General features: G+C 42.8%; 1 protein-coding gene, 1 long non-coding RNA gene and 1 pseudogene across 12 annotated transcripts in view; 2 read left to right on the top strand and 1 right to left on the bottom strand.

Annotated features, from left to right (window-relative positions):
- COMMD1 (copper metabolism domain containing 1) overlaps nt 1-21,853 on the top strand; it is a 157,233-nt gene extending 135,380 nt beyond the window's left edge. For 4 of the 7 annotated variants that reach the window (XR_012058953.1, XR_012058952.1, XR_012058951.1 and 1 more), the window contains one exon: nt 17,055-21,853. The gene's annotated coding sequence lies outside the window, so the exon portion shown is untranslated. The remainder of the gene's footprint in view (nt 1-17,054) is intronic. The other 3 variants (XR_012058956.1, XR_012058954.1, XR_012058955.1) reach the window with 3 other exon arrangements.
- On the top strand, nt 5,533-5,905 carry LOC102530780 (phosphatidylinositol N-acetylglucosaminyltransferase subunit P-like; annotated as a pseudogene).
- Nucleotides 12,007-20,484, bottom strand: LOC116279413 (uncharacterized). Of its 5 annotated transcripts, none has more exons than XR_012058959.1 (4): nt 20,345-20,484; nt 19,165-19,265; nt 17,595-18,325; nt 12,007-15,064 (listed from the first exon to the last, which is right to left on the bottom strand). It is a non-coding gene; the product is annotated as an uncharacterized lncRNA (long non-coding RNA). The 5 variants fall into 5 exon arrangements; XR_012058962.1 differs by having other exon boundaries at nt 19,165-19,261; nt 20,345-20,444; XR_012058960.1 differs by lacking the exon at nt 20,345-20,484 and having other exon boundaries at nt 12,007-13,073; nt 14,873-15,064; nt 19,165-19,303.
- Nucleotides 21,854-21,958: the final 105 nt, after the last annotated feature.

Here is a 21,958-nt window from a genome sequence, read left to right as displayed (position 1 = left end):
GCCTTGTGCTGATGTGTTCACTACCTTTTTTTGTAGGCTGGATTTCAAATTATGTTGCCTACTCTGCTCCAGTGGTTTGAAACAGGGCCATTTGGCAACGTTTGGAGAATTTGGGGGGCAGCTGCTACCAAATTCTAGTGAACAGAGGCCAGGGATGCTACTAAAGATCCTACAGCCCAGGGCAGCACCAACAAGAACTTATTTGGAACCAAAATGCAAATAGTGCCAAGAATGAGAAACCTGCTGTCCTCTGTTAGTGTATTTATCAGAAAGAGAAATATGGTCTGGTTAAACTGAGTGGGGATCTTATTCTCAGATTAGAGTTTTGGAGCATGGAATGTATGTATCTCATATAATTTATTTATTGGTATTTCAGTTGGTTCTCTCACCCTAAACATTTGCCTGTTGTCTAAGAGGGCAGGAGCCAGACAGAAAGTGCTACAGCATCTGAGAAGCACTAGAAACTAATGGGCACTTAAGTATTCGGAAAAGATGATAGGACAGCAGCTGGGAAGTCAGGAGGCAGCTTTAACAGGGCCCAGAGGGACAGTAAAGCCTGTGGCTTGGGAGATCTCGTCTCAGTTTGAGGCAGCCTTGTCATGGCATTGGGATAACCACAACCATAAAACTTAAAGGATCCAAGAGGTCATTTCACACATGACTTCTTGCTACTGTGTTTCCTTCGTGAAATGGTGTCACTGTGGCCATTCCCAGAGGTTGATGGTTATGGGGGTGACTACATGCTAAGATATCTCTATATTCAAGTAGCCAAGGCTTTTCAGTGGACATGCCCCTCCCAGTTCCATATGGTGGTCTTGTGCAGGGTTTCCACGGCCTCCAGAGAAGATGGGAACCACAAAGGGAATCTTGGGGCTTCTGAACGACCTAGGAATAGGAAGTTGAAACTTTCACTACCATTCGCCCATGATGGGCCTTGGGTGGGTTTGTGGGGGGGTGCCAGTCATGAACCCCAGAATCCTTTATTTCTGCATATTCCCAGAATGTCTATAAAGAGTATCCTGCTCAGAGACAGCACTCAACAGTTTTCAGTAAATATCTGAGTCCCTGCTCTGTCTCAGGCACTGTATGAGGCACATGAGTGGACAAGAGAGACAAGACCCCTGATCTCAGGTAGCATATATTAACAGCAGTGTATATCTATTCATCAGCTGATTTTTCTCTGTTGAGAAACTGGCTTTATCACATCTTCGCTAGTTATCATCAGAAAGTTTTCAAGATGAGTAATGCTTGCCATGAGAGCAACAGAGAGACCATCTGTTGAGTTTTCTAGAAGGGTTAATAACATCAGCTGGAGACTGATGGAGACTACTGGAAAAAATCCTTCTTAAGATATTTATTTAAGTGGATAAGCCACTAAAAGCTCAGTAATTGAAGAACAAAATGGTGAAATGGAAAATATGGGTGTATAAATTGAACCTAAAACTTTGAAGAGGTTATATGGGAAAAGCCGAAGGATGGCTTCCTAAAAGTGTTATTGCACTTGAGTATTAGAAGCCAAGAGCATTCCTTAAAGCAAAATATAAAAATTGTGGATGATAAATACTAATTTGTCCACATCTATTTTTCTGCTTCCTTTTAACTAATTTTAGTTCTGTTTTCCTTTCTGTTCTGTTTTGCATGAAAGTATTTTAATTTTAAAATTTCTTCAAAGGTTTTTTGGTATAGGGTGGGGTATAAATAAATACTTTTTTGAAAAATTAGACCAGAGTGTGGACAATAGATGTCCCCTGGGGTGAAGGGCAGGAAGGGCAGGGATGGAGACAGGTATGCTGGGAAGGACGGAAACTCCCCTGATAGCATTAGGCCTCTGTGAGGTCTGGAGCACAGTGATGTGTGTCATTCCAGACAAAACTGACCTTTGTCTAAAGAGTTGTTTTTTTTTTAAGCCAAATATTTTTGGTACATCAAGGCCCTCTACTCCTTAGATAAATGAGATCCAATAACTGTACAATAACACGGTTTAATCCATATTCACAACTGTCTTTATGCCCTAAGCTTGATGCAATAGACAGAAGTTGGGGAAAATGAGAGAACTGAACTTGGATGACAATCTAGGAACCTTCCTTAATGGAATCTACTAGAAAGGGATACGTGCTCTCTCAGGTTGAAAATCAGTCCCTTTTTGCCACAGGTAGGACTTCGTTGCTTTGTCCTATTTCTTTGCAAAGCACAGGCAAAATCTGAACCCTCTTTTGGAGATCCAGAGGGTAAATGCCATTTCTTTTACCTGGAGTTTCAAACAGCCAACTCTGAGCCTCTGCTGCATCTAGACAGTGATGTGGGGGTTTTTTTCCCCTCTGAGAGCTACAGAGATTTCACTGACACGGGTTCCTATTAGGGGCTCAGGGTTTATCATCCAACACACATAATTACTGGTGAGCCCATTAGGGGTGACTTTGGGGTAACTGGCTTCCTCTAATGCTCTAATCTTGCCTCTACTGTCCCTCATATGCAGGAGCTGAGTCTCCACCACACTCAAAAAGCCTAACTTGGAGCTAGGCATACAGGGAGCATTAGCTGGTTAGTGTTGGCTCAATTGTTTTAAGACATTTATGGCTTTTCAAAAAAAAGTATGTATACATCTATCAGAATGGCTAAAGCAAAATTGGGGATAGCACCCAATGCTGGCAAAGATGCAGAAAAACTGAATCACTCATACACTGCTGGTAAGAAAGTAAAATGGTACAGCCACTCTGGAAAGCAGTTTGGCAGTTTCTTACAAATCTAAACACATACTTACCATGTGACCCAGCAATTGTATTCCTTGGACATTTATCCCAGAGTAATAAAATCCTATGGTCACACAAAAACCTGTACATGAATGTTTGTAGCAGTTTTACTAATAATAGCCAAAAAGCAGAAATAACCCAGATGTCCTTCAATAGCAGGTAATGATTAAACAAACTTTGGTGCTTCTATACCATAGAATACCATACAGCAATAAAAATGAATGAACTATTGATGAAAGTCCATCCAAAAAGATACACCCTGTATGATTCCATTTATAGGACATCCTTAAAATAACAACATTTTAGAAATAGAGACCAAATTAGTGGTTGCCAAGGATTAGGGTTGTAAGGAGAAGGAACAGGATGAAGATGGGTGTGGTTATGAAAGGTAACAAGAGAAATCCTGTGGTTATGTAATTGTTCTGTATTTTGACTGTGGTGGTGGATATTCAAACCTAATCATGAGATTAAATCGTATAAACACACACACACACACACGAGTACAAGTTAAACTAAAGAAATCTAAATAAGATTGGTGGATTGTATTAATGCCAATATTCTTGTTGTAATATTGCTTTGTGAGCTGTTAGCATTGGGGGAACCTGAGTAAAAAATATGTGGATCTCTCTGTATTCCTTCTTATACCTACATATGAATCTACCCTTAAAAGTTCAACAGCCATTCATGATAAAAACTCAGCAAACTGAGAATAGAGGGGAATTTCCCCAATTTGACAAAGAGCACCCACAAAAGTCCTTGTCCTCCCCCGCAGTTGGTATTTAGTTTTGGGTTTTTTTTTTTTTTTTTTTGAGCCATTCTCATAGGTTGGTAGTGGTATCACATTGTTGTAATTTGCAATTCTCTAATGACAAATGATGTTGAGAATCTTTTCATGCACTTATTAACCATTTGTAGATCTTCTGTGGTGAGGTATCTGTTCAGATCTTTTGTTCACTCTTTAACTGGGTTGTTTATTTTCTTATTGTTGAGTTCTAACTGTTCTTTGTATAGTTTATATACAAATCCTGTATCAGATATGTGTTTTGCAAGTATTTTCTCCAAGTCTTTGGCTTGCCTTTTCATAATTTTAATGATGTCTTTTGCAAAGAAGACATGTTTAATTTTAATAAGGTCAAACTTATTAATATTTCTTTCCTGGATCATGCAACTGATGTTTTAGTTGAAAACTCATTATCAGAACCAAGGTCATGTGAATTTTCCCCTATGTTTTCTTCAAGAAGTTTTATAGTTTTGCATTTTACTTAGTCTATAGTACATCTTGAATTACTTTTTGTATAAGGTATAACAAGGTCTGTGTCTAGGTTCATGTTTTTTTGCATATGGGCATCCATCACCATTTGTTCAATCATCATTTATTGAAGAGACTATCCTTTCTCCATTGGATCACGTCTGCCCCTTTGCCAAAGATCAGTTGGGTATATTTGTGTGGGTCCATTTTTGGACTCTTTAGTCTATTTCATTGATCTACATACATGTCTATTCTTTCATAAATACCATGTTGTCTTGATTATTAAAGATTTATACCATAGTTAGTCTTGAAATTAGGTAGTGTGAGTCTTGCAACTTTGTTCTTTTTCCTCAGTATTGTGTTGGCTTAGGTCCTTTGCCCTTATATATAAACTTTAGAATCAGTTTGTCATAATCTACAAAATAACTTGCTGAGATTTTGATTTTGATTATATCGAATCCACAGATTAAGTTGGGAAGAATTGACATCTTAACAATATTGAGTCTTCTAATCCATGAAAATGGAATATTTCTATTTATTTAGATCTTTGAATCAGAGTTTTCTAATTTTCCCCGTATCGTCCTGTGCATGTTTTATTAGCCTTATTCCTAAGTATTTCACTTATTGGGTGCCTTTGTAAGTGGAATTGCTTTTTGATATTTCAAGTTCGAATAGTTCATTGCTGGCATATAGGAAAGCAATTGACTTTGTATATTAACACTGTATCCTGAGACTTTGCTTTACTCACTTTTTAGTTCCAGGAGGGTTTTTTGTCAGTTCTTTGGGATTTTCATGTCTTCTGTGAATAGAGTTTGTTTCTTCCTTTCTAATCTCTATACCTTTTATTTCCTTTTCTTGCCTAAATGCACTAGTTAGGAATGTCAGTACAGTGTTGAATAGGAGTGGTGAGAGAACATCCTTGCCTTGTTCCTAATTATAGGGGGAAAGCATCCAATTTCTCACTACTAAGTGTGATGTTAGATCTCAACAGATACCTCACTAAAGTATATCAGACCAGGACTCAAAAAAATTCTTAAGGGACATCAAAAAACAAGAAAGTTCTGGGGAACAGCCACAGCCAAGAGGAGCCTAAGGAGATAAAACTGTGAAAGTGGTATGGTATCCTGGATGGGCTCCTGATACAGGAGAAGGATGTTAGGGGAAAACTGAGGAAGTCTCAAAGATGGACTTCAGTTAATAAGAATGTATCCCAGATTGGTCTATTAATTGTGACAGATGTACTAATATGAAACGCTAATGATAAGGCAAAGAAGATGTGGAGTATGTGAGAACTCTGTACTATCTTCACAATAATTCCATAAACTTGAAACTAAAAATAAACATTTATTTTGAAATAAAAGGAGTGGGCATGGTCCCTCTGCCTCCCTGGAGAGGGTCCCAGTGTACCTGCGCCTGGGGTTGGGGCCACCATTGCCCCTTGGCCTTTCCTTTGGTGTTTCCGCTCTGCCCCACTCCCTGTGCGAGGCTTGTGCCCCAGACTCAGTTCTGAGATTGTCTAAAGCCACTGGGAAAATGGTGGAAAATTCACCATCATCGTTGCCAGAAAGAGTGATTTATGGCTTTCTTCTTAAGCTCCCAGTCTGGCCTCACACTCTATCTCCTGTGGGCTTTTATTCCTGAATCTTAGCTAAACTCCTCAGGCTTAAGCTTTTGGCCTCAAAAATATTGGGCAGTTGCATTATCTGTCCACTTCCTATTTCTATGGTAATTGGCTGCAGTAATCAGCTATGTACTCTTATTTGGAGTCCATACAGTCACAGATAACTATGCCAAAAATCAACAGCGGAAGAAATACCAAGAGAAGTCATTCCAGCATTAAGAAATATTCCTCTTGGTGAACTAAACCTAGTTGTTCTTTCTTGCAGCCAAAGAACTTTATACTTGAAACTGAGTTATGTGTAGACATACTAACACCAGGTATTTATTTTTTTTTTCATACTTTTTTTTGCAAATTGTATCTTTTTATTTTTACCACATTTCTTTTTTTTAAACATATTTTGATTGAGTTACAGTCATTTTACAATTTTGTGTCAAATTCCAGTGTAGAGCACAATTTTTCAGTTATACATGAACATACATATATTCATTGCCACATTTTTTTCACTGTTTTCCATACATTTTTATTGAAGTACTGTCGGTTTACAATGTTGTGTCAATTTCTTGTGTACAGCACAATACTTCAGTCACACAGGAACATACATACATTCATTCTCATATTCTTCTTCACCATAGGTTACAAGATATTGAATATGGTTCCCTGTGCTATACAGTGTTTATTATTTATGTCTTTGAAATAATAGTTTTGACAGTTATTTTCACTGTCTTTTTTATTAATGACCAGTATTGAGATTTAAAAAAAAGTAAGTTGAACTTCTCTTAGATTTAGTTCTATTAATATTGTAAATGTTCTTAAGTATTAGCTATTAATGGACAGAATAAATAAAATAGTAATGCATTACCAAAAATTTTTAAAATAAATAAAAGAAATGAACTATTGATACACACAACAACCTAGATGGACCTCAAATTATGTTGACTAGGAAAAACCAAACTCAAAATATTACATTTATGTAACATTTTATATAACATATAGCGATTTATATTTAAACTTTTAAATAACAAAATTATAGAGATGGAGAATAGATTAGTGTTTGCTAGGGTTTAGGGATAGAGAGAGAGGGGGCATGAGTACAAACAGAGCAGGAAGGATCCTTGTGATGATGAAATAATTCTGTATGTTGACTGTGGTGGTAATTACACAAACATACACATATGATAAAATTGCATAGAATTACATGTGCGTGCACACACACACGAGTGCATGTAAAGCTGGTGGAATTGAAATAAGCTTTGTGGATTGTACTAAAGTCATCTTCCTGGTTGTGATACATCACTATAGTTATGCAAGATGTTACTATTGGGGTAAATGAATAAAGAGCATACGAGTAAGGGTAAATGGAATTTCTCACTACATTTTTAAAGGTATTACCCATTGCTTTTTTTCATTCTGTTTTTTAAATTGACTTACAATTTTTATGCCATAAAATTCACCCTTTAAAGCATACATTTCAGTGGTTTTTAGTATAGTCACGGTTATGCAACTATCACAATTCCAGAACGCTTTCATCCCCCCAGAAGAAACCCTGTGTGCATTAGTATTTATCCCTTTAGTATTTACCCCATCTCTGCCCCACTGTCCTCTAGCCTTGCTTTAGACATTGTTCATGCTACCTCTCTTTCCTGTCTAACTCTACTGTTTAAATCTTAAATTCCTCAAGCATAGTTCATTCTCTGTGCTGACAAGCTCAGGGCTTTTACAGACCCCAGCCAGTATGACTGGAGCAAAGCCACCAACCATCGGGACCACAGGGACACATTCAGAAGGGACAGCAACAGGGTGATGATTGCCTTAGCATAAGTGACGCCCTAAAGAGATCACTCCAGGCCAAGAAGAAGAGATGATCTGGAACAAGGCCTTGTTGCCAAGCAACCCCAGAGGGGATGAAATTAACGCAGTCTGTTTTTCATGTAACTGCATCTCATATGAAAGCTGAGGCCAGAGTTGATCCCAAGCAAAATTAATAATTACCGCGTGATTCTTTCTTTTAAATGGCTGCTGCCAAAAGACTGAGAAATGAAGAAACCGGTATACCCTTTTTTAAGGGGATGAGGGAGAGGGAAAAAAAAAAACAGAACAAGTAAGTTCAAATGCTGTGTTTTTCCGTTTGCGTCTTAAGTAGGATATCAGGCATTTCTATCTTAGACTGCTGTTGAATCTGCCTGGTGGGAAACCTGCTTTAAAAGTAGGTCCCAAGTAGACAAGATAATATGCACCAGAGAGTTGTGGAAAGATATTTTTTTAGAGGTGAGAGAAAGCTTCAGATCACTTGAGACCCTTTGAATCTCCTTTTTAGAAAATTAAAAATGAACTTTTCCCCATTAGTGTGTTCAGAGAGGGTAAACTGTCATAAAAATAAAATACTCCTACTGCATCCACCCACTTTCCCTAAACCCCACACGAAAGGCTGAAAGAGGAACACAGCTTGAAGTGCTCAGTAACCCTTGCTTTTCAAGAGCTTATCAATATTAAAAGACGTAAATGACATAAAAAGAAGATTCCACCTCCACTCTGCTTCTGCTGCATTAATTTGGGTAAATTAAATGTGCAGTTAAAGCAGAGCAATGGCATCCTCACCTAAAGAACTTTTTGATTATTATTTTGTGGTTGTACAATAAAATATAACTCAAAACAAAGCATCCTTAGCCAAAGAAACCAATGTTATCAGAGAAGGAAGACTTCCTTGCTTAATGGAAGGTCAGACCCCTTCATGCTGGGAAGGTGGATACCAAGTTAGGCATCTTCCTCGCTAGGTGTTTATGCCGTGTGCTTACTAGCATTGAGGCAGGACACTCTCTTGCTTCCCTTCTGCCACCCACCACCCTCACCTCATACTGGGCCAGTTTGAGCAAACATCTTCCCAGCCAGCTTGCCTCTGTGAAGCCATGAGTGTTTGCTGATAGAGCTGAGCGGAATGTACTAGTACATGGAGAAAACCAGATAGCAAGAAGCGTGCAGTTGATTTTTGGAACCTCTATCAGTTGAGATCTTAACAGGAAACAGATGCTACATTCAAATTGGGTGCCCTGAGGAGTGTTTAATGAAGGCGTTATTTACAAGGGTTGGCTAGGAAACCATAAAGGATTGGTGTTGCCTAGGGCTGGTAACATTGGGTTGGGGGTCATTACCACCGCGAAGGCCCAAAGAAGTATGAGAAGTGGGAGACAGAGGGGTGGGATGGAGAAGGCCTCCTGACATGAATGTAGCCTTCGTGGAGGCATGTATACCCTGATATCATTTGCCTCCTCTCTGATACCTAGCAAGGGTTCTGCATTTGGCTGAACCCCACTGGAAGTCAGGGATAAGGAAGCCTTTGAATGTAACTATAGGTCAGCCTCCCAGGCATGGAGCAGCGAGAATAGAGATTGTGATTCATGGGAGATAGCCACTGCTAACCCTCAGTTAATCTCCCTGTTTCCCAGTCTATTCCATTATTAATTCAGCCAGCGCTTACTGATCACCAGCTTTATGCAGGCACCAAGCTAGGAGATACAGCAACAAACAAGGCAGCCCTCATGGAGCTTACAATTTCTGTGGCCATGTCAGGCCTAGGCAAGCCTCGAACTATGTCTAGACTCAAAGGTTGAGATCACAAGCCCTCCAGTTCCTGCCATGGGGATTGCATGACTTCTCTTATTCCTCTTCCCCTTTGATCAGGAATGGAGATTCTCTTGTGACCATAAGTAGTGGTGGTAATGGAAGTGTGTATGTGGAGGTGTGTGTGTTAAGGCGTGGGTATCAAAAGGGGATCTATACAGAGGAGCCAAGAGAAAAGGAAAACAGTTGGGCCTCAGGAAAGACAGATCAAAGGAGCTTCTCTCCAGGGCATGGCCTGTAAGGACCCAGCTCCTACCCATGCATATACCCTCAGCCTCCTCCACGTACACTCAGCTCCCATAAGTTTTGCCATCTTTCCATGCCATTCCACTCAAGGCAACTGCCTAGCCTATTAGGGGTGGCCCTTGGGCTAGGCACCTGCTCCTGGACCAATCAGTGGCCATTCCTGGACATAGAACACCCTAGTGCTCTCTCTCTGAGGCTCTAGGTGGGGTAGGCTGTCCCTCTATAGGAGACACTGGGTGTGTCAGAGCCCACAGCTGACATGCTCGGGGCCTCCTACCACTAGATGATAAGGTCCTAGAGGTCAGAGGTCAGAGATCAGAGGTCAGGGACCTGGGTCTTACATTGGTTTTCCAGTAGCACATGGCAGTGTTTCTTCTAAGTCAGCCACTCAGTCGATATTTACTGAATTAGACTGGACAAAATAACCCCTAAGTTATGATTAGATACCTCAACCATATCCGTTCTTGGCAATCTTTTCACATACAAAAGCATTTGACATTTGTTGAGAGGGACTTTGTTGATCCACAGGCAGAGAAACTGACCTGTGTTGGGCTGATGAAGAGACACGCTGGCAAAGCATGCTTCCTGCTGGGGACAATGGCTCCCTTTTTCCTGAAATGCCTCCCAGCTGTGTGTGTGGCTAAGCCAGGGCTAGGCTCAGTTCCTTGCACTAAGAAGTCTCTCAGTAGCAGGAGAGCAAGGCAAGCGCTGCCTTCCTGCTATGGTAACCCTCTTACTTGGTTTCAGTGATACATGCTTATTGGCATTGTGCAGAGAGACTGACACCATCAATTCTTCCCAGAATGAAGCTGGCCTTTCTGACGGTGAGCATAGGACTCAATGCTGTGTATCATGGAGCTGTCTTCTTCCCGGGGTGGGTTGGAGGGATAGGATTCCTTTGGCTGAGAAACAGGGGTATGAGCCATGGTAAAAGTCACTAGCAGAAACGTCTTTGGGCTCTCCTACACTCCTGGCCTAGAACCTCTGAGGCAGAAAATAACTGTTTCCCTGCAGGAACAGTTGGCACCTTCTGCATGACACAGCCTTCCAACCCAAATTCCCAGGTCCTTGGGAGACTTGTTCATCCAGAGACTAAGCTGGACCGCAACTCGAAGGTTATCCACGAACAGCAGGATTTGACCCTTGGGGCACAGGAAAGTTTTAATTCATTTCATCTGAGAAGTTTCCAAGGACTTTCCAGCTGTTTTGGAATGTTGTGTTCCAGGCTGTAGAGGTTAAAACTTCCCTTTTCTGGTAAGCAAAAGTGATTTTCGGGAGCAAAATAAGAACAGCTTTTGGCCCCTGATACCACAGTCCATCAGACAGGCTTGCATCTTGCCACTAAATGAGGAGCAACTGTCTCCTTACAGCCAGGATGGCTTGTTTGACCTTAGACATGAGAACTTGGTAGTCTTGGAGCAGACTCTGCTAGGGTCTGAGTCTTCTCCTGATGCCTGAGACTCTGAGGGGCAGCTGACAGATGCAACTGGGATAGCCAACTGGGCAGTGTTGAACACCAGGAGAGGGGAAATGCTGGCCCCTGAGGCCTGGTTTTCCTGATGTATGGAAGCAAAGAGTACCTGTTGGGACTAATGGATCTAAAAAATCAAGGAAAAAGGTATAGGAATTTTTTTTCTACCTAAAAGATGTGCTGCATCTTTTCAAGAATGGACATCTGATTCTTTCATTCAAAGGTTAACTGAGCCCCTTTTGCCTACCAGGCACTGTGCTGGGTGTCAGAAGATAGAGCAGCAAACAGTCACACATTTTAAGGGCAAGGACCGTGTTTCACTCTCCTTAGTCTTGCTTATAACAGACACTCGGGTAATATTTCACTGAAACGGTTCCCCCAGAGTCACATGGCTTCACCCATTCTCCAGTGTCTGTTTTCTTTCCTTTAACTAATCTCTCATCTCACCAAGTCAAGAAAATATGTTTATAGTCTTCCCTGTGCCAGTTGCTGACTTGCACGATGGTTCACCTACAAACCAAACCAAATGAGAGAGGGGAGGGAAAGTAGAATTGAATTCCCTTGAGCCCTGCCTGGTTTGTGTCTGGCACAACCTGATTCTGAGAGGTTGCTGGTCACAGTGGCAAATAGCCTATTTCACCCTGACTCTTCCTCCTCAACTGCCCACTCTGCCCAGATGTTAATTTTAACCAGATTTTACTAATAAGAGCATAGAGAGACAGGCAGGAAATGGGGAAAGGGGCCCAGGAGTGAGATTTTATGTTTTTTTTTAAACTTTTTTTATTGACTTATAATCATTTTACAATGTTGTGTTAAATTCCAGTGTAGAGCACAATTTTTCAGTTATACATGAACATATATATATTCATTGTCACATTTTTTTCTCTGTGAGCTACCATAAGAGCTTGTATATATTTCCCTGTGCTATACAGTATAATCTTGTTTATCTTTTCTACATTTTGAAATCCCAGTCTATCCTTTCCCACCCTCTGCCCCCTTGGCAACCACAAGTTTGTATTCTATGTCTATGAGTCTGTTTCTGTTTTGTATTTAAGTTTTGTTTGTTTGTTTGTTTAGATTCCACATATGAGCAATCTCATATGGTATTTTTCTTTCTCTTTCTGGCTTACTTCACTTAGAATGACATTCTCCAGGAGCATCCATGTTGCTGCAAATGGCGTTATGTTGTTGGTTTTTATGGCTGAATAGTATTCCATTGTAGAGATTTTATGTTTATAGTAGAAATAGCACTGGACTGGGGCCTGGGCCCTCAGTGTGAGTCCAGGCTTTGCCAGTAACTTGCTATTTCCTTAAGAGAGCCTCTCCGCCTCTCTGAGTGTTTATTTTATCATTTGTGAACTGATAGTTGATATGGTTATCTCTAACATTCTATAAATTGCCCTGACCCATAGTTTAAGAGTAAATGTTTATTTGGTTAATTGACTTTCTCTCTCTACCAGGGTTTTTACTCTTTTCAATGACCTACTAATTTTACTGTTTCGCGTTACCCAGCCCTCTGGCTCTTCCATGTAGTAAGAAGCAAAACGTTCTCCTTTCCAGCTGTTCAGGCCAGTGAGCAAACTTGGCTCATTCTTAGTCATTGCCAGGCTCTTTCTCTTGCCCTTTCTGTTGTCTTCCCAGTCTTTAATCCCAAACAAGATCTCACAAAAGCCAGTTTGTCCCTCTGATCTGTGGGTTTAGCTGACATATTCAGTTAACTAACAGGTCTTTATTGGGCACCTACCATGAACAAAGCATAGCTCAGTGCTGTTAAAAAGATAAAGTAGGTTCAAGACAAGTTCTCAGCCTCCCGGGAGCCAAGACCACCACTGATCTCTGTGCGGCCAACACTGACACCCACCCTCCCTGCCCAAACCCTTTCTTCCCCTGGCGGCTGCATCTCCACACCCTGTTCTCCTCCCTCTTCTCAGTCCTTCCCGGCTCCTTGACCCTCCCTCAGTCCCGTTCTCTGAATTTGGTCCTCGGCCCTTTTCTCCGCTCAGTCTCTTCATTCCCTGGACCGTTCCAACCATTCCCATGACTTCAGTTACCATCTCTATGCTGGTAATTCCCCCAAATATGTATCTTCATTCAGATATATTAGTGTGTCTGGAGCAGCACCTGTGATCAAACACGTGAACATATTTGTAGTGAAATACAGTATAAATGAAAACCAGAACTACCTTCCTATAATTTCCAGTCAGGTTTTGCGGCCAAGTTAGTTTTAGTGCCACTATGAAAAGCTTTTGTTTCCCAGAGCTTTATGGATTTCAGAACTGCAGAAAGGATTATGACCCGTACATGGCTTTTGTTAGTCCAGAGACGGGAAAAAGGAGAAAGAAAGAAAGAAAGAAACTATTCTGCATTTCCTTTTCTACAGAACAATGAGTAGCCACGAGACTTGAGGTCTCTCCTGTTGGAATGAGGAGTGATCAGAAACTTGTAAACAGTTTTTCTTCTTAAAAAATGATAATAAAACAATGAAGTTCTATCATATCTGGCCCCCTACTACAATGGTGGCAGATTATTGGATTCAAGCAATTCATTTTACCTAGAATTTCTCACTTAGCTGAAATGCTTGGGGTTTCTGTGACACATAGCCTCTGCACTTCCTGAATATATACACAAACACTCCTGGGTATGGCTTTAATTCTCTGGCTTTAATTTATATTTAACTAGATATATAACAACAAAGAAAACTCCCTGGCTCCTTTCAGTGACAACTATTTTTACACCCTAGTGTAACACTTCTCGGTGAGTTGGCCCTACAGCCAGGTTGGTAGCAGAGCTAGAGAGTGAATGTTCAAGGGGTTTGGGGTGGAGGATCTGGGACAGGGCTGCATGGGGAGACTGGATAAAATGTTATTTTAGTATTTTTCAGTGAGACAGACAAAAAATTCATGCAAATATCTCTACTCCCCCCACCTTTTTGTTTTATAAAGCCTTTCTTTGTCCAAATCTCAATTTTTGGATTAGACTCTTGTTGACTATGTCTGCTTAAGTCCTAGATAAAGGCTTATTTGTTTGACCTGTCGTATCCATAATTGGTCTAACTGCTCGTTTTGATTTCCCCATTGGATAGACTGTGCTAGGAAGCTTGGCAGGAAGCACACTATGGAAATGTGGAACTGAACAGCTTAATGTGTGTAATTTGGGAAGTTCAGCAGATGCCAGGGCTTAGCAGGCTCCCAGCTTGTTCAAGACTATTCCTGTGGATTTTCATTCTTGTGGGCATCACGCGCCTTAAGTCTGAGGGCTTGGGTCCTGCCCAAACTCAGTCCACATAGCCATCTCCCAGCCACCCCACTCTTAAAAACCAGGATGGTAGCTGATGCTTGGAGGCTCTTCCGTCACCCCTTTCTAAGGAAGTGGAAGGGTAATGAGATGATTGGGTTCCAGAGACGGTCCTGGCAAAGGCTGACATATAATGTTTTCTCTGGACACGACTGTGGACTCCTAGTTGGTTTCCGGGAGACCTGAGGGATTGCTCACGCAACATCCATCGCTCTTATAGTGGATGATGTGTTGAACCACCCAGATTCCCCTCCCAGCCTGAAGCACTCATTTCCCCATCTACTGAAAGAGTTGACAGCATCAACTGTCCACCTAGTCCCTCTCTGAGACTTTTCCTCTGCTGAGAAGAGCTGCCATGGTAATGCACCCTTCCCAGGAGCAGCCCACATCCAACGTCTGGGTGATGCAGGAGTGAAAGGGTCCAGCTCTCTTACCCCGATTTGGGACAACCCTGAGTTGTCCCAGCACCAGAGCTCTCTGAAAGATCAGCTAAGGATTCTATTATGACTGCATTGCAGTTTAACTTCTCCCTTTGTCCATCTCTGCTTATTTCACTTCCTCCCAGGTGCTGATGCTGAGAGTACTCCCCAATAAACTTCCTCCATGCAGGGCCAGGGAAACCCTACCTGTTACACCCTCTTTGTCCTGGTTGGTAGCACGGACTGTTTGGAGGTCCAGACCTTCTTTATGTGAGGACTCAGGAGTAAACCATCATTAGTCTCAACTTGTCAGTGACTGGCTCAGGGAGGGTCATGTTATTCTATGCCAGCCAATGAGATGAAAAGGGGACTCTGGTAGGAAACTGTAGGGAAGGTTTCCTGGAGCATAAAAAGAGACAAGGGGAAGAAGAGTCATTTTTCTGTTGGATGTTGCTCTGAATGAGATGACTGTAGAAAGGAACAGAGGTGGGAAGAAGGTGGAACCCAAAGAACAGCAGAGGAATCAATCTGAAGCCAAGGCCACCCTGCCTATGATCTTTTTGTCATCTGCAATAGATCCCCTTTGACAACACAGAAGGGATTTGGCACACAAGTACTTAATAAAGGAGCTGGGTCTACAATCTGATTTTTGTTCCAGTTCCAACTGCACATTCCATTTTCCCACCGTTTGGAGGCCTCTGCTTTTTGAAATTTTTGATTGTCAGGATTCTCTCTTCTTGAAAGTTTCTTGATGACTCAAACTGTCTTTTTTCTGACTTCTGATCATTAATTTGACTTTGGCTGGTCAATTAAACTCAGCTTCCTTTTTCTATGGCATTATGGGCTGGAGGTTTATGGAGTTAATGTTATGCAATAATGTGCATGTGTGGCTGTGGGTGGAGGCAGGGGGACTTCTAAAGGAGGCTGGTTCTTAAAAAAACATGTCCTGGGTTGGCTTTAGATGAGAAAAGAAGAAAATGGTGATGGAAAGTTTTCAAATTGTAGAGGAACAAGGGCTTAAAGCTAATGTTTGGCCCAGAATAGGATATTCATTTTGAGAAAACTGCATCGCCTATCTGTAGTTTCTTTTGACAGGTCAGTTCATAGCTGCCCCAGAGTTTCGTGCTGGAGAAATTGCCCAGCACAGTGAGGGATGGTGGGGCGCTACCTTCTTTCTCCCCTTGCCTGTGCTCCCCTTTGCCTAAACATTGCTGCTTCCTTTTTTTTCCTTTTTTTTTTTTGGCTAATTGAGGTCTAATTTATAAAGAATAAAATGCACAAATCCAAAGTGTACAGCATGATGAGTTTTGACAATGGTATGCTCCCATGTAATCATCATTCCAATCAACAAATGGAACATTTCTCTCATCTCAGAAAGTTCCCTCATGCCTCTTTCCAGTTAATTCTCTCCTATCCCTAAGGCAACTAGCATTCTGATTTCTATCAGCATAGATTAGTTTTTACATCTTCCTGAACTTCATGTATATTCTCTCCTGTATGAATTCCTTCATTCATCATGTTTTGAGATACACCCACAAGTTGTTACAAGTATCCTGCTTCCCTTTTAAGACTATCCATGGGGTCCATTGCTCTCAGATTTCTCTGACTGTCATGTTTAAGGAGGAGGCCCTGCCCCTCCTGGTGGTGGTTTTACCGTGTGATAGTCTGCCAAGTGAGTTTCATAAGCCACTGATTCTTAAAGACCAAGCAGGTGGCTCCTTCCACGAACAGCCAGTAGATCTTTTCATTCTACATGGTGATAATGATTGATGATGTCTGAACTCTTTGGGAAGGAGGACAGATAGCAGTTCCTCCTATGGGCTCCCAGGAGTCTATGCCAGGATGGTACCTGAGCTTCGTTCTGGTCACGACTTAGTCCAATTGCCAAGGCCAAGGGAGAAATGAACATTTATTAAGCACCAGGTGTCTATAGGCACTTGGTTATAAGAAACCTCAACTTCCCTTCCTGGGAACTCTTTGACACAGGTGTTACTATACCTATGAGGACATACAGGGCTTTCTCTGAGATTAGGATTTGAACCTGGGTTTTTGTTTTTTTGTTATTATTGAAGTGTAGTCAGTTTACAGTGTGTCAATTTCTGGTGTACAGCATAATGTTTCTGTCATACATATACATACATATATTTGTTTTCATATTCTTTTTCATTATAGATTACTATAAGATATTGAATATAGTTCCCTGTGCCATGCAGAAGAAACTTGTTTATCTATTTTATATATAGTAGTATCTGCAAATCTCAAACTCCCAATTTATCCCCTCCCACCCCCTTGAACCTGGGTTCGTAGACTCCTATACCACAATTTTTCACCTGTAGCAGACAAAACTTGGGCCCCTGTGCCCACCTAAATGGCACATGCATATCTCCAGGTGACAGTTATACCCATGACTGGATTGCTGCAGGGCTGGAGAGGACTCAGGGCTAGATGGACATCCTTTCTCAATAACACCAACTAGAGTTGGCAGGTGAGTCTTCATTTTTCAGAAATGTTCTCTGTTCTTAGCCAGGCAGCTTTGACCTTGGGTAAAGGCCAGCAGATCTTTGTTATGCCCCTTGGAAATCACTCTTTTGTAACAGTTGTGTTTACAACTGAGATGGTTTCCAGACCCGGGGAAGCTTTACAAAGGATGATGCCAGCAAAGAGGCATTAAGGTCTCTAATAGGCTTATGCCCTGATAATCGTATTAATGGCACTGTCTCATGCTTGATGCTGCAATTATGGGCCTCTCCTCTTGAATGTAATTTTGCAATTTGATAATAATTGGGAATACAATTTTGCATTTCTCTTTAATGAGAATTCCATTCCCCAAACACTGTGATGACCCTAATAGAGATGACTGTTCGTGCCTCTTCAAATTGCTGACCTTATACATCACCGCAATGTCATGTACAAGCTGGACTTTACTCACCTGGGAATTCTGAGTGCTTCCTGCATCAGGACTTTGTGGGATTTGGAACAAATCCCCGGGGAATCATGACATTGGTTTCTAGCCTCTGCATCTGATAATGAGGTTTTATGTTTTTCTGTTGCAAAGTCAAAGTAACCTTAGGAGAAAGGGTCTGCTTTAGAAGTCAGGTGATTTTTAACATGTGACTTAATTGTCCAACATTCAAGATATTATCTCTAGGATCAGGAATTTGGCCTCCGGAAAGCTACTTTTGGGGCCTTCTTTTTCTCAGTTGTAAGGAACAAGGGAGTTGGACTAGAATTCTAAGAATTCCACACTTTCCATCAGAAATTAATATTTTAACTGTTGACAGAAGGTGGCTGTTGTTTTCACAGCCCCACCTGGGACTGATTAACAGACTGCCAAATTACTGCTGTCCTTTTGGAGAAACCTTTGTCCACAGCATAGATGAGATTCGGGGATTTCTGCTTCTGTCGCTACCTGTGAGCGCTTGGCTCCAGGGCGTGCTGGGGTCTTTCTCAGGCTTGTGGTGAAGGAAGGACAGAGGTCCATGGCGGAGGTACCGACCAGGCCATGGGGTCTAGCTACTAAGGAGGAAGGTCTTCATTCTGAACTGTGTCCAAAGGGCTGCAGGAGTTGACTTCAACATAACCAAGGAGGCAGAAGCCAGCTCTGGGGTTGCAGGACTCGGGCTGGAGAGGGGCAGCTCCACGGCACGTGGCTGGGTGCTCCTGAACAACGAGGCAGAGGCAATAAAGAGCAAATGAAGCAGGTGTGGGAGCTGGCTCAAGGCTTTTGTTCTATGAACATGCAGGTGCTCTAGGCTGGCCAGGGGCCTCCAGGACTGCTTGCTCAAAAGCCTGCAGTCTGGCTGGGCAAAAATACCAGGTGTGCGCTGGCACAAAAGAGGGCACAGGAAACTTACTGAAGGTCAACCTCTTTCTTCACCAGGAAATGGGTGACATGAGAGACCCAAACATGAGAGGCCCAGGGCCAAGCACATAGGATTCTTTGGGGCCAAGGTGGCCCACCAGCCTAGGGGGAGCACAGGAGTGCACTTGAGAGGGGGTAGGGCATAGGAGTAACAACAGAAGCAGGGGCTCCAAGAGAGAAATCTTGACTGGGAAACTTTCTGTAGACCCATGTCCGATTTTCAGATTGACAGTCTTTGCAGCCACAAAGGAATGGGCATATTTGCAAATATTCTCCTCGGGATAAGTGAGCAGCCTGGGCACCTTCCACCCACCTTCTCTAGGAAGTCTCCTAGACTTTCCCAACTCTGGCTAATTGTTCCCTTGTCTGATCTCAGAGCTCTCATTGTCTGCATCTTACAATTTAGCACTTAATCAGACACAGCTGTGCATTCCTCTCTAATTGTTTTGGGTGTGTGTGTTCTGTCTCCGGGGCAAGATGACAGCTTCCTCTGCAGCAGGGACTGAGTCTTTCTGGGAGGGCTCCTGAGAGAGGTCCTGAGAGGGGGCTTCTGAGGGTGGATGTGAGGGGGTTCTGAACAAGGGAATTCACTCACATTCCTACAGTGCTTTACAGTTTAGAAAGTGCTTTTACTTACTTATCTCCTCTACTCCTTACAGTTGCCCTGAGAGGGGTGTGTGTTTAAGCATCCTCATTTTACAGACAGTGAAACTGAGACAGAAGAGGTCAACAGCCTGTCTGAGGAAAGACAGAAGGTGAGTAGCAGAGGTGAGACAAGCCTGGGATTCCTGATTACCGCCAGGCTCCCAGCGGGTTTCATTTGATGGACAACAAAGCCTCCAGGGAAGAAGAGGGGGAGGAGGGAGGGAGGCCTCCACATGCCCTTGTCCCTGATGGACATCTTGGGGAAGAGAAGGAAGTGAGGGGACGTGGCAGTGGTCTGCAGAGCCCTGGGTCTAGAGACAACCGGGGCGAAACAGACTGGGCCTCTGGTATCTATTTTCAAAGTCGTTCCCTCGTGGAGCCTCTATCCTGCCATCATTCCACAGTGCTCATCCCCCCAGCTGGTGGTTCCCATCTTCTGACCTCCTGGTCATTCCCTCACTCTCCTAGCTCCTAGCTCCATAGCCTTCACACCACGACCCTGACCCCAGTTCTTGCCCAGACCCTGCTGGATGGTTTCACTATCCACACAGATGATTCCAATAACCTGCCTCTTAATCTCTTGACTTTACATTCTCCAGTGACTGTCTTCTCTACTCTCCCCCATCACATCCTGGCTTTGTCATGTTCCTAAACTTCTCCACCTCCTGAACCACAAACTTAAGCATCCAAATCTCTGATTCAACCTCCTATCCTTCCACGATGATTGAGCTCCTTTGGCCCTTTGACTTCTGTCCTGCTATCATGCATCATGTCAACTACCCTTTTGCCAAGGTTCTCAATTCATTGGCAAAAGGAATTTGTTCCCCTGCCCTAGCAATTCCCTCATCTGAGCCTGCACCAGAGCAGACAGCTGAGCTCTGCTGGAGGCAATCACTTAAGAGGGCCTTACAAAGGGCATCTTACAAGTTCAAGCCACCAACCTTAAGAGGGTGGCCATTGCTGCCTTGTCATCCTGCCGCATCTCTGGTCATGTCAACCCTCCCACCTTCTGCAGTGGCTGTATCAAACCATCTCCTCTCTCTTCAATTCTCTCATCTCTCCTGGCCCCACTCCCAATCTCCTTCCAGAGTAAGAGGAAGTCATCAGATGGAAGGATTCTACGTCCTATTTCAAACCTGCATGGTTCAGTCCTGCTCCCATCCCCCTCTCACCTCTTATAATAGAGGAGGTGGCCTCCTGCACGAGGTCAGCTTTTCCACCCATACTCTGCTTCCATCCTTTCCCCTGGTCATATTGTCCATTGTCCTTTCTCTGCTGTACCTTCATCTTCCTCTTCTCTATAAAACCTTTCCCATCTGCATTTAAACACATTCAATTTATTCCACCGTAAAATAAATAAATGAATGAGTCAATAAATAAATAGTAAAATAAACCCTCTGCTGGCATAACATTCCTCTCCAGCTATTTCTCTCTCTGACCCTTCGCAATCAAACCTTTCAAGAGTTGCCTGTACTCAGTACCTGTCTTCATTTTTTCACCTTTTGCTCACTCTTCAATCCACTCCAGTTATCTCTCACCCCTTCATTCCCCTAGTCACTGCTCCGTAAAAGCCCTAGCGACACCAAGGTCACCCAGTTTGGTGGATATATTCAGTCCTCATTTCCCTTGGGTCTCTCAGCCATTGTGAATGTTGTTGGCTACTGCCTATGACACATTCTTTCCCTGGGCTCCATCACACCACTTCCCCAGGCTTTCTGGCTGCTCCTCCTCCTCTGCCAGATAGTTTGCCTCTGTCCAGCTTTTAGATAAGGTTTCTACCAGGCTCAGTCCAAGGCTCTCTTCTGGTTGAACTCTGTACTCTCCTAGGAGGCCATCTCACTCTTGTGACTTTATCACCACCTCCAAACCAGCTACTTCAGTCCCAGCCTCTCCACAGAGCACCAGACCCTACAGCTAACCACCTACTCAACATCTCCACTTGGACATTATACAGGCATCTCACATCCACCTTGACCAAATGTGAACCTTGGGATGGTATTCTCAATCCTCCTTCTCTGAGGGTCTCCCAACTCCGAAAATGGTACCACCATCCATCTGGTTGAAGAAGCAGAGACCTGGGGCTTTCCTTGATTCCTCCCTAGCTAAGCAATCACCAGGTCTTGTTGGTATCTACTCCTCTCCATTTGCTCTACTGCTTAGACAAGCAGCCCCTTTCACTTATATTATAGCAACAGTCTCCTAACTGTCCCTCACCCGACATCTCCCCCTCCCTTATTCCTTCTTCACATTGTGGTCAGAGTGATCTTACTGAAAATGGTATAGTAGGCCGTGCATGATCTAGCCCCTGCCTACCTCTCCAACCTCTTCCTCAACCACATCCCCTTTTGTAGCCTGAACCAGCCAGGAACTCTGTTCCATGCTGCTCCTCGCCTGAGTAAATCCTGCTCACTCTTCAGAGCTCAACTCAAATGTCGCCTCCCCTTGGACTCTCCAGACAAATGGTCCCTCTACCTTGCACTCCTTTTGGCCCATATCACAACAGTAATTATACAGTTGATAGTGCATTTTAATTGTTAACCTCTTCTCTTTCCATCTAGACTGTGAGCTCCAAGAGGGAAGAGCATGTCTGCCATGTTCACCACTCCAGTGCCCAGCCCTATGCCATGTACTTAGTAGGTGGTCAACACATATTTGTTAAATAAATGAATCATACATCTTTATCTACTGGTGATAGACTCTGCTGCAACTCAAGAGCAGACTATAGCCAAGTGGGCATTTAGCGTTGAGTAATTTAGTTGAATAGTGGAATTTAGCATTGAGTAATT

Source organism: Vicugna pacos, chromosome 15, assembly GCF_048564905.1.
Source record: "Vicugna pacos chromosome 15, VicPac4, whole genome shotgun sequence".
Classification (NCBI taxonomy): Eukaryota; Metazoa; Chordata; class Mammalia; order Artiodactyla; family Camelidae; genus Vicugna; species Vicugna pacos.
Note: the sequence above shows the minus strand (reverse complement) of the source record. Positions and strands in the feature narration are given on the sequence as shown.